This window comes from Triturus cristatus, unplaced genomic scaffold (assembly GCF_964204655.1).
Source record: "Triturus cristatus unplaced genomic scaffold, aTriCri1.1 SCAFFOLD_205, whole genome shotgun sequence".
Lineage (NCBI taxonomy): Eukaryota > Metazoa > Chordata > Amphibia > Caudata > Salamandridae > Triturus > Triturus cristatus.
This window is the reverse complement of record NW_028187869.1, coordinates 1,289,340-1,302,540: the sequence shown is the minus strand read 5'-3', so window position 1 is coordinate 1,302,540 and position 13,201 is coordinate 1,289,340. Positions and strand designations below refer to the sequence as shown.

The 13,201-nt window shown below is 47.6% G+C and overlaps 1 protein-coding gene across 1 annotated transcript in view; it reads left to right on the top strand.

Moving 5' to 3' along the window:
- LOC146770466 (uncharacterized) overlaps window positions 1-13,201 on the top strand; it is a 189,147-nt gene that overhangs the window by 113,259 nt on the left and 62,687 nt on the right. The window lies entirely within an intron of this gene.

The following is a 13,201-nucleotide window of genomic DNA, read 5'->3' as shown; positions in this document are numbered from 1 at the left end:
AGGAGAAATACAAGTATTTCTCCTCGTTGCGCCTCCTTACTCCTCCTCTGGAGAGGTGTAAGATTCTGACACATTCCCAGGTTTCCGAAACCTTGTAAATCTGGGAATGCTGTAGAATCCATGGGTGTTACGTGGGAACACCTAAAAGCCACTTAGGGTGGCTTTACGTGTCCCTGTATATATGGAGCACCACACAAAACGTGACTCACCAGCAGCACAAGGGGCTTGTAAATATACTCTTATATGAGTAATTTGGGCCTCTGAATGTAACGGATATCTTGTCTGCCTTTTTACAAGTGCCCTTGAACAAATGCACTTGTAACAAGGCAGGCGGGATGTCCATCACGTAACCTGTCCGCTAACCTCTTGTTCATTTCACGCTGTTTGGGGGCGGGGACAACTTCTCTCCTCCCTAAGGCATTGTCACCCTTCTTTTGGAAAGCAACAAGACCATCGGAGCAAATTTGGCTAAATACCCACTTCCCATTTTTCTGTTTTGTACTGGAATCAGAACCATAAGGCACATGGTCTTAGAAACCTGTACATTCCTGAACCCTTTTCTAAACAAAGAAAACCTGTATAATGCTGCACCTCCATTGCCTGTGGAAAGAGCCATCTATCAGTACTTTGCATTTCCGAAATGTATCTGGCATAGAGAACTTTATTTTGTGTTGCATCAGCTTAAAAGGGTATTTCAGTTTTCAATATTTATCTTTACATTTGTGATTGCAATTGCACTATTGTAACAAAGACTGCCCATTGGCCATCAGGGGTGTGGAATTTAATAAAATATCTACTTGTCCGTGGGGCAGGTTGCTTCATAATTCTACTTGTCCTGTAACAAAATCCACTTGTCCCTTTGGTGCCAAGTGGTGCGGCGACAAATTATGGCAGCAATCTCATTATATAAGAGCTCTGATATAGCCTCTCTGATTATGCCAGGGCTCGTACCATAGTAGTGTTAAAATACCTGCAATCCCCTTATGTTGCCATGTTTCACAGATCTACATACTCTTTCATTTCCATTCCTTGTCACCCACCCATTATATCTTTCATTTGGCTACAGTCATCAAAGGAGGAATCTCATATTGGCCTGTATGTGCTTGAAACTCTTCTACGACCCCGGTTAACCTGCAGTATTGCAAACAAGACTGTTCCGTTGCGGCGTTACAGTGATACATTCCCAAGGTACTTCCTCCCACATCCCAACCTGATCTCCTAAAAGATCGTCAGTCTGTTACTCCCAACTAATGAACTCAACCTGGATGCTACCCTAGCCATGGATTATTCTACGTGATGCCTTATCAACAATGATGTTAGTCTCCACTAAACTGTTGGTCCTGGCCCTTGTAGTGGGGTAACCTCCCTAGATTTTGTGCTTTTTGTTCCTGAACCCGTTTTTATTGGCACTAGGACTTAATTCACGTTACCACTGCTAACCAGTGTTAAATTGCCTGTGTTCTCTCCTTCAAGCATGGTAATAATTTACTGCACATAGGGGTATATTCACAAGAACGTGTGATAACTACCGCAAGAGTAGCGTAACGCAAGTTTCAATATCGCAGCCTATCGCGGGAAAATAACCCAGTGTCAACGTGGAATTCACAACACGGCGGTACCATGCAATAGTCATCAGATAACGCGTCAAATATCAGCATGAAAATCAACACCACGCCGCAAAAGTGCGAAACGTGAATGCGAAAAAACATGCGATGGGGCCAATCGCAGTAAAGTAATCAGTAAACACCAGCCACAGGCCTGCAAATTTCACGCCTCTGGCGGGAAAATGCACCATAAAAGAAAGAAAAAAAACACACAAAAAACAATTCAAACTGCATCTCAACATGGGTGCACCCGGACCGAGTGCAGAGGACAAGCCAAACTCAACAAGCCCCACGGAGAACCAGCCAGGAACCCCGGGGAAGGGCAAGGACGAGAGGAAGAGGAAGACGGGGTTCAGTCCTCAGGAAGCCCGGATCATCGTCACGGTGGTGACGGAACACCATCAACAACTGTTCGGCACCTCCACTGCGGCATTGGCAACCCAAACGGAAATATGGCAGGCTATCGTTCCCAACGTCAATGCAATCGGAGTGTCGAAGAGGTCACTGGAGGAGGTCAACAGGCACTGGCATGAAGTGCACGGCCAAACCAAGGCGAAGCTCTCCGCCAACAGGAAGGCAGCAACGGCGACTGGAGGTGGGAATCCTGCGACACAAGAGGAGGTGGATGAGCTGGAGCAAATGGTGGCCACAGTCAGCAGTGTGGAGACGGTGGCAGGATTGGGAGGCCTGGACACAGCACGATACAACCTGACCCAACAGCAACAGGGTGAGTAACCACCAGGGACGGGGGGAGATGGGTACAATGGCACACATGCACAAATATGTGTAGCACACTGCACACCCACAATGATCTTGGAACATGTCCCTGATTGCTGTGGCACACTGCAGCACACACAGAAACGCCAAGTAGGCCCCCATCCACAATGTGCACAGAGGGCCCCCCATATCACTAATTTCACAACCGACCCATGCACATGTGCTGAACCCAGCAAAGCAGCGGCTCTTTGACCCACACTGACTATGCTAGTAACACTGTATGCCTGATAGCATGGCAGCAGCAGAAAAAATGACATGTCGCACAACATGGAGGTAGCCCAGTGCGGATCACATCCGTAAAGGAGCAGGTCACACTCTGACATGTCCACGTGCACCCTCAACCCATGCCCTACGAAACACGCAGCAGACAAACAATGCACCAGGCCACAAAATCTGTCCGAGAGCACATATGACCCAAGTCAAAAGCAAATCAGGCCCCGAAAAGCGCACAATTCAAAGGCATCCCGCCTCAAAGGGAGAAGGCTACACGAAATTAGAGCTGCAGGGGCAACTCCACCACAATGCAGCACACACACATAGCAATCACAGAACATCAGCAATGACGCCAATGTAGCACAAAGTGCAACACCAGCACCACCGGGCATAGCTCACAACAGGTTCCGCTCGTGCGTAGTAACTGTCCACTCACATCTGGCATTGCCTGACACTTTGTGATGATAATGTACGGGTGCTACCACACATCCGTCATGTAGTCTAAAAACACACTGACTGCCATCAAATAGCCAGCTCCCCCAAAACAGTTACAATGTACATTGGCATGCAGTCTGAATGTAAACATCTGCAAATCATCAAAATACATGTGAAACTCTGTTAACCTGCATCTCCCCTTTACATTGCAGAGGGACAAATAACACCTCCTGCAGAGCACACCACACTTCCCATCATAGATGAGGAGGAGGACAACCTGCACAAATGTCAAGACACCCTCTAGCGGATAATGGACAGCCTCAGCACCCCACCCGCAGAAACAGGGCTGGCCAGCTGCCTCAAGGTGACCACACCACCTGCACGACCACACAGCAGGAAACACACACCACCACGGCTGTCTCCCAGGACCGCCCCGACCAATACATGGAATTCCAACGGCATGTGTTGGGTTGCCAGGTGGAGTTGGCTGATCATCTGCGGGTGGGTTTCGTGCTCATGGCAGCCAAACTCGATGCCATACGTGGGTGTCTGAGTCCCATCAGGGACCACGTACAGTTCCTATCAGAGCCCCCCTGTATGCACCATGCTCTGCCATAGACCTTGGCTGACCTCGCTGGTGCTATGAATCGAATACAAGAACTGTCTGGTCAGACAGGCACCAGCCATGACAGCACAGAGTTGGCACAGATGCGGAGGTCAATGGAGACCATGGAGCAGATGCAGGCTGGAAGTATGTCTGCCACGGCTGGACACCAGCGAGTAGTAGTGGGAACTTCAATGCCCTGCAGTACTTCATCTTTGTCAGGTTAGGCCCTCTGCCCAGGCCCAAATCCACAGAAGCGAAGATGAAAGTCCTCCATACTTCCCAAGAGCTAGCGCCCTAAATGGAGCAACGTAACACACTCAAGGGCAGCAGCTTCCAAAAAGTGTGGGGGGAATTACCCAAGGAGTGATCCCCACTCTCCCCCAGCTAGATGATGCTGCAGCGGGGAATTGAGGAAGTGCAGGAACTGCAAAGAAAAGGTTACAGTGTTCGTTTAGTACTATTAATACCTATACAAAGCTTCTTTTGGAGTGTGTTCAACACCGCGCTCCACTTACCCCACTCTTGTGAGCACAAGGCCTTGGCGAGAGGTCTTCTGTGAAAGGAGTCCAGTGGAAGATGCAGAGAGTCACAGAGGCTCAAGCCAGTAAGGGGCAATATAGGACCAACAGGGGGAAATAAACAATCAAGGGTAACACTCTCTCTCACTCTTGCAACACCCTGTCTCATAAGCATAAGACAGAACAGGGTGTCCTTCTCCTCTGTATGGTGGAGCGTTGCCCGACTCATAAGCTAAAGACAGAATGGGATGCCTGCATGCACCAATGCAAATGACTATACTCGGCTCTTAAACTGAAGACGGGGCGGAGTAAGCATCTACCCAAGATAGAGGAGGTAGGTGAAATACGTGTAATCCAACTCCTAAACTGAAGACAGAGTGGAACTACACCACCTAACCCTTGAGGAGAGAAAGAGAGGGCAAATACACCCCCTCCGGTATCTACAAGAAGATACGGAGCGGGGTAAACACACACACAATCACGTTTGTACCTGGTAACAAGAATGAAGAGGGAAGGGAGTCTACACGCACTCGCACTGTAAGGCTGGGTCGGAATACAGGGAAGACGAGAGGCGAGACCAGTCAGGAAGTTAGGGAAACACGAAAAGCTGGCCAAACAGAGATGCCGGGGAACGGGACCGCGGGGGGTGTAAAGGATATAGGATAGCAGGATCACGGGGAAAAGGTAAGAAAATTCCCACCGGGAAGTTGTCTCAGGGAAACAAACAGGAATCCAGGAATCACAGCGGCTACATCCGTGCCGCTAAGCGAGGAACAAACACGGAATTGACCAAAGGGGCGTGGTTACGTCAGGAATCAGTAAGCCAAGCAACGGCTTACGCGTCAGACGTTCCTTTTAGGATCGTAGGGATCGTCTGCAAATTCCGTCCTGTGAAGGGAGCGCAATGCTGAACACACACACACACGGAAACCCCGCCTCGTCTCCGTCTGCCCCTAACAGTACTCCCTCCCAAAGGCCTTCTCCCCGGTCTAGGTTTGGATAGATGCAATTTATGGAATTTCTGAACCAATGGAGGGGGATGTATGACGTTACAACGCATGCTTTTACAACGCATGCTGTTACAACGAAACTTTTACAACGCAAATGCATTTACAACGCATGCTTTTACAACGCAAGTCTTTACATCGACTTGCACTAGATGGCGTGCTAACATTAGAAAAGTGTAATTTACTATTCCAACTCCAGTCCACGTAACAGTAGGGAAGGTGTTGGGATAGTAAACTACACTATTTGTAATGTTAGCACGCCATCTAGTGCAAGTCGATGTAAAGACTTGCGTTGTAATGGCATGCGTTGTAAATGCATTTGCGTTGTAAAAGTTTCGTTGTAATGGTAGTGCGTTGTAAAAGTTGCGTTGTAAAGGTTGTTCCCCATCGAGGGTCATGTACATTTTCTGCCGGTTCCCACGTTCTATCCTCAGGAGGATAACCTGCCCAATCTATGAAGTATTGCACTTTCCCTCTGTATCTTCTTGAATCTAGAATTCTATGAACCACGAATTCTTCAGAACCTTCTATCTCTAGCGGAGGGGGAGGTTTTTCAGGTTTTAGAGGGGGTATGTACTTCTTCAGTAAAGAGCAGTGAAAGGCGGGATGTATTTTGAGGTGTGAGGGTAACTGAAGTTTTAAGGTAACAGGGGTTATGATTTTTGTGATGGTGTATGGGCCTATAAAGCGAGGCTGTAGTTTTTTAGATCCTGGAATTCTCACGTTTTTGGTTGATAACCACACCTTTTCCCCAATTATGTAGGGAGGTTCTACTTGACGGTGTTTATCTGTTTGCTGTTTCATCTTTTCTTTAGCTTTATGTAATTCCTGAATCGCTGTTTCCCATACTGCTTTGAGATGCACATGATGTTGTTTTAAGGCAGGCATCTTCTCCATACCAGACGGGAAGGAGATAGGAAGGAATCCTAGATGTTGGCCGTGGTTAAAGAAGAAGGGAGAGATTCCTATAGAGGAGTGTGTTGTGTTGTTATATGCAAATTCCGCCAATGAAAGCGCTTCAACCCAGGTAGCAGAGAAACTGGTTAGGAGGCAAGGTAAATACTGTTCCAATGTTTGATTAGTTCTCTCTGTCTGCACGTCCGTTTGCGGGTGATAAGCAGTAGACAATCGGTGATCTATTTGCAATAGGGAACACACCCCTCGCCAGAACTTGGAGATAAACTGGGGACCCCTGTCAGAGATAATAACCGATGGAACTCCATGTAACCGAATAACCTGGTTCAGGAAGATGTGTACTAGATCCTGCGAGGAAGGTATCTTTTTTAAGGGTACAAAATGGGCCATTTTGGACAACATATCTACCACTACATATATGGTGTTATATCCCTGACAACCGGGGAGGTCAGTGATAAAGTCCATACTTATGGTATGCCAGGGTTTGGGGGGAATGGGTATGACCTTTAATAATCCAACAGGAGTACAATGAGATGCCTTCTGACGGGCACAAACGGGACAAGCTTTCACAAAGGCATTTATTTAATTAGTTATTCCTTCCCACCAAAACCATCTGTGGCAAGTACTAGCAGTTTTATCTGTTCCTGGGTGTCCTGCTAACGTACTTTCATGACACCATTCTAGAATTTTCTGTCTCAAAGAGGAACAAGGTATGTACAGTTTTTTCTGGTGATAATATAACCCCTCTTGGATGGTATGTGCCGGGGTTTTTATCCATTCTTCTGAAGGAATCAGGGCACATTGTTCTTTTAACTCTTCTATGAACGTAGTAACCCCATGTGTCTCTGCTCCTATGATTTTGTGTGATGGAATGATGGGGAGTACGTTATCTCGAGTAATCACTCTAGCACCCCCAATACGTGATAGTGCATCCACTTTACCATGCTGTGCGGCAGGTCTATACGTTATGAAAAAATCATATTCGCTAAAAAAAGATACCCAACGCATCTGTCGGGGAGTAAGAGCCTTGGCAGACTTGAAAAATTGAAGGTTTCTATGATCTGAAAAAATGGTGATGACATGAGGGGATCCTACCAAGTAGTGTCTCCATTCTTGAAAGGACAATTTAATGGCTAAAAGTTCCCTCTCTCCTTTAGTGTAATTCTGCTCGGCTGGCAGCAACATTTTGGAAAAGTATGCAACTGGGTGCAATTGCCCCGTGCTTTTGTCCCTCTGAGACAAAACCGCCCCTACAGCGTGTTGAGAAGCGTCTGCTTCTAGAAAAAAGGGTTGTGTGTTGTCTACATGTCTGATTATAGGGGCCGAGGTGAATTTATCCTTCAGAATACCGAAGGCTTTTTCTGCTTCCAGGGTCCAAGAGAATTCTATCCCCTTTTTTAGTAGTTTCGTAATTGGCGAGATTACTTCAGAAAAATGATCAATGAATCGCCTATAGAAATTAGCGAACCCTAGAAATGATGGAACCTCCTTAACTGACGTTGGGCTCGGCCACTGGATGAGAGCTTTTATCTTTTGAGGATCCATTTGAATCCCTTGAGGCGAGAGCACAAATCCCAAGAAATCGATGGTATCTGTGTGAAACGTGCTTTTATCCAATTTAGCATACAGCTGGTGCTCTTTCAATTTATGTAAGATCTTTTGTACATGAAGCAGATGTTCCTTCTCGTTTTGTGAATAAATCAGTATATCGTCAATATACACTATGACAAAAATATCGAGATACTCCCTCAGGATTTCATTCGTGAAATATTGAAAGGCCGCAGGGGCATTGCATAATCCAAATGGCATAGCGCAATATTCATAAAGCCCGAATTTAGTGCGAAACGTCGTTTTCCACTCATCGCCTGCTTTTACTCGAATGAGATGGTATGCTCCTCCAAAGTCGATCTTTGTGTACACTTTAGCCCTTCTAACTTGGTCTAAGAAGACAGGGATGAGCGGGAGAGGATATTTGTTTTTTATTGTGATCTTGTTCAATGCCCGATAGTCCAGGCATGCTCTCAGGCCCTCCCTCCCGTTTGGGGATAAAAAAAAGAGGTGACGAGACTGGAGATGTGGAGTGTCTAATAAACCCCTTTTGTAACATATCGTCTAAATACTCCTTGAGATATTCCGTTTCTGCTGAGGTGAGAGCATAGACACGACTGTTAGGCAACTCAGATCCTGACATTAAATCTATGCGACAGTCGTAACTGCGGTGTGGCGGTAAGTTAGTGGCATCTTGTTCATTGAAGACAGAAGCAAATTCGGAATACACCTCTGGAATGCTGGAGGCAGTGGCCACCGTATGGATCGCACAACATAAAGGGCTCAGGCTGTCAGTAGCTTCCTGATAGCAATGAAGCATACAGAAAGGTGATTTGAGCGTGACAGTTCGGGCTATCCAATCAATTTGTGGATTGTGTAATTGGAGCCATGGAACTCCCAAGATAGCTCCAAAACTGGGGGCATCTATTAGGTCAAATGATATAGGTTCTGAATGTCCATTTCCGCATACCACTACTAACGGCGGTGTTTGATGCACGATTAAGCCTGAAGATAATTCAGAACCATCTACTGCCTTTACTGGTTCAGTGTATTTCTTGGGAATGAAGGGAATGCCTATCCTTTTTGTCACTTGAATATCCAGGAAATTCCCAGTGGCTCCCGAATCCAAAAGAATAGACATGTTGTATCTATCAACGTAACGTTTAACAAAAAGTGTTTCACAGGCCTCATCAATGCTTTATGCGTCTTGGAGATCTGAAATGGTAAGACACTTGAAGAATCGATCCCTACATTCTTCAAGTGACCTAGTTTTCCGAGTTACTTGCGACCTTCTTTGGTGGAACCGAAGGTCTAAACAGGGCATTCTTTAGCATAATGACCTCCCTTTCCACAGTAGAGACATAAATTTAGTTTACGTCTCTTAGTTTTTTCTTATACAGATAGAGGACCTCTTATCCCTCCTATCTGCATGGGTTCAGGTACATCTTTACTGTCTTTTTTCTCTGGTCGGGACATTACATATCTAGGTACGGCCCCACGGGGTTTTTCGCCTCTTCTTTCTTGCAAGCGCTGATTCAGTTTCACCGTGAGTTCTATGAAAGAGGGACAGTCATCAGGGGGATTAACGATTTGAGATAACAAATCCTTTAATTCATCTGAGAGACCCTTATAAAACAGGGAAGTCCGTTTATCTTCCGGCCAATGTGTTTCTACAAGCAGCCGATTAAACTGGGTGATATACGTAAGTAAGTCTTTAGATCCCTGCTTTAGGTTGAGAAGAGCGGTATCACTGGCCTGCATATAGGTATGTTTGGCAAACAGGCTTCTCATCTTATCTTGAAAGGTTGTGTAATTATATAACAGAGGATCATTTGTCTCTACCAGAGGGACGGCCCATTCAGCTGCATCCCCAGCGAGATAGGAAATCACAAATGCCACTTTTGCCGCGTCGTCCGGAAAGGCAGAAGCTTTACACATGAACTGCAAATGACATTGAGTCATGAAACTGTTATACTTCGCACTATCCCCGTGAATCTTTCTGGCATTGCTAAAGGAACCGGAGTAGGTGTCTGCACAGTGATTTGGACGGGAGTTAGGGATTCAGTGACACTTGCCGTGGCCCCCAGTGTAGCGGACGGGAGTGAAAAATGAGCTGGTTGGATGTAATTTCTCTTAGTCTTAGGAATAGTCCCTAGTCCTCTGGCTGTATTGCTTTCTTGAGCCTTCATTTGCTCCACCTCAGTGTGTAGTCGTGAATTCTCACTGTGTAGCCTTTCTATCTCAGCTTGTAAATCCATCAGGACTATGGATAATTCTTCTAAAGTGGGATTATGGCCTACTAATGGAGGTGGTTCGACTTGACTATGTGCCTTATCCACATTCATCTTCACTTGGGTGGAAATAATTTCGTGGGCTTGGCTTTCTGTCAGGTTAGGCCCTCTGCCCAGGCCCAAATCCACAGAAGCGAAAATGAAAGTCCTCCACACTTCCCAAGAGCTAGCGCCCTGAATGGAGCAACGTAACACACTCAAGGGCAGCAGCTTCCAAAAAGTGTGGGGGGAATTACCCAAGGAGTGATCCCCACTCTCCCCCAGCTAGATGATGCTGCAGCGGGGAATTGAGGAAGTGCAGGAACTGCAAAGAAAAGGTTACAGTGTTCGTTTAGTACTATTAATACCTATACAAAGCTTCTTTTGGAGTGTGTTCAACACCGCGCTCCACTTACCCCACTCTTGTGAGCACAAGGCCTTGGCAAGAGGTCTTCTGTGAAAGGAGTCCAGTGGAAGATGCAGAGAGTCACAGAGGCTCAAGCCAGTAAGGGGCAATATAGGACCAACAGAGGGAAATAAACAATCAAGGGTAACACTCTCTCTCACTCTTGCAACACCCTGTCTCATGTAAATGTATGTGTCTTGTAAAGCGCACTGCTGCCCTGAGGGGTCCTGGCGCTGTAGACCACTGGGGAACCCGTCCTGGCTATCCCTGTGAGATGGTCCCTCCAGGGTATCTCCAAGGTGAAACCAGGCATCCCCGGCGAATGTGGGGGGCCGTTGTGGAGATGAGGCAAGCTAATGCCCAGAGTCGCCGAGTGTGATCCCTGGTTAGAGTAGGCACCGAAGCGAGAATTATCGAGTCCGCTGGCCCTGGTCCACGACCCTGCCGCGTCGGGGATTGAACCCTGGTCCCGGCGGACCATCCTCTGCTTCTGGGTCTGCTTCCTCTAACCAGTGAGCCACACCTCTCCTCATAAGCATAAGACAGAACAGGGTGTCCTTCTCCTCTGTATGGTGGAGCGTTGCCCGACTCATAAGCTAAAGACAGAACGGGACGCCTGCATGCACCAATGCAAATGACTATACTCGGCTCTTAAACTGAAGATGGAGCGGAGTAAGCATCTACCCAAGATAGAGGAGGTAGGTGAAATATGTGTAATCCAACTCCTAAACTGAAGACAGAGTGGAACTACACCACCTAACCCTTGAGGAGAGAAAGAGAGGGCAAATACACCCCCTCCGGTATCTACAAGAAGATACGGAGCGGGGTAAACACACACACAATCACGTTCGTACCTGGTAACAAGAATGAAGGGGGAAGGGAGTCTAAACACACTCGCACTGAAAGGCTGGGTCGGAATACAGGGAAGACGAGAGGCGAGACCAGTCAGGAAGTTAGGGAAACACGAAAAGCTGGCCAAACAGAGATGCCGGGGAACGGGACCGCGGGGGGTGTAAAGGATATAGGATAGCAGGATCACGGGGTAAAGGTAAGAAAATTCCCACCGGGAAGTTGTCTCAGGGAAACAAACAGGAATCCAGGAATCACAGTGGCTACATCCGTGCCGCTAAGCGAGGAACAAACACGGAATTGACCAAAGGGGCGTGGTTACGTCAGGAATCAGTAAGCCAAGCAACGGCTTACGCGTCAGACGTTCCTTTTAGGATCGTAGGGATCGTCTGCAAATTCCGTCCTGTGAAGGGAGCGCAATGCTGAACACACACACACACGGAAACCCCGCCTCATCTCCGTCTGCCCCTAACAATCTTGCCATTGCTGCCACTGAGCCTTTCCCAGATGACTGCAGCGGGAACATCGACACACACAGCTCCGACCCCTGCCCGTGGCACAGAGTGATGCTGCCCCATCACCTTCGCAGTCTGATGTGTCAGTGGCACACAGTGATGCAGCCATCACCCTGCCACACACACCGGCCACACCGGACATAGACCCCGTATCAGGGGAGTGAGAAGGGAACGGGAACTACTGTGTGAGGAAGGAGGCAGTAGCATCCATCACCGCCATATGGCCTGTCCCTGCCTGGTTATGACCTATGCATCATGCCCTGGGAAATACCTCCTACTGACTCCCGGAACACTGCGACATTCACCCGGACCCCGACACAGACTGCCATTTCTTCACCGCTGTCCAATTACACGGCAATCCTGCTGCGAACTGCATTCTCCCTCTTTCTAATCACTGTGCAATCTCCAAAGGACTCTGGTTGGCCCACCACTGGGCTTCCATGTGATGTAGGCTTGAATGGCCAAGTACAGCTCCAGCTCCGTCAATCACCTGAATGTGAATAAAACATTCTAAATCACACATATGTGTCATCACTATGTTCACTCACATATGTAAGTATGACTGGATGTAGGGACAATGATTGCACATGAAGGAACACCCTGGTAACTGACATCTATGCGCATGTCTATCCCTGAGACACATGGCCAATTGGATGACTGGGAAGGTGAGTACTAGCTGTGTCCCCATTGCACATCAACAACAATCTCACAACCCCCCCACGTAGGCACACGTCCATGTGTTGAATAGGGCTGTGTGTAGGAGTGACCAAAACAGTAGCAAGCCAGGAGTGGTGTCCTATACCATGTGTGACAACAGAACTTTACGTCGCATACCTACTTACACACATCTGTGTGGACACATTCTGTTGTGATATATGACATGGCTCCACATGGTCAGAGGTAGGACACCATACTGACATTGCTGAAGTCATGTAAGTGCACATGTCGTCCAGCACCTATCCAAAAAAAATGTCTGGCCCACAGAGGTGGAGCTTGCCAAAGGGACTCCCCCTCATTGCACATGCGTCAGTCAGTTCCTACCTGCCACACAAGTGGACAATCTACACAACACACCTCACAGTCAGACACCAGTGGAGTGGCATAGACTTTATTGACATGTGCTTGTCAGTATGGATGAGGCAACTGCCACAACAGGCAGGGACATGCTTAAGGCACTTACAAGCAGCATGGGTACGTGTCAAGGTTCAGGAAATGTTGGGGCTGAAATGGAGAACATTCATCATGGTTGGCAACTCTCTCAGCCCATCTTGCCTTGCTGGATGAGTTATGTGTTGTTTTGCATCTGCCCATTGCCACGTGTGAGGGGTCACGACTCACTGCACATGGGATCTGCATAGTGCTTTGCCTCCGGTGTGCCCCGATTGTCTGCTCTGCTGACAGTGATCAGGTGTGGGGGGCCGCAAGGTTCACATGTCGTGCTACATGGCCATGTGTGTGCTCTCCCCCAGCAGTGTGTCCGAATTGGCAACATTAACAAACGACACTGTGTTGCTCCCACCATGGACCTGCATCACCT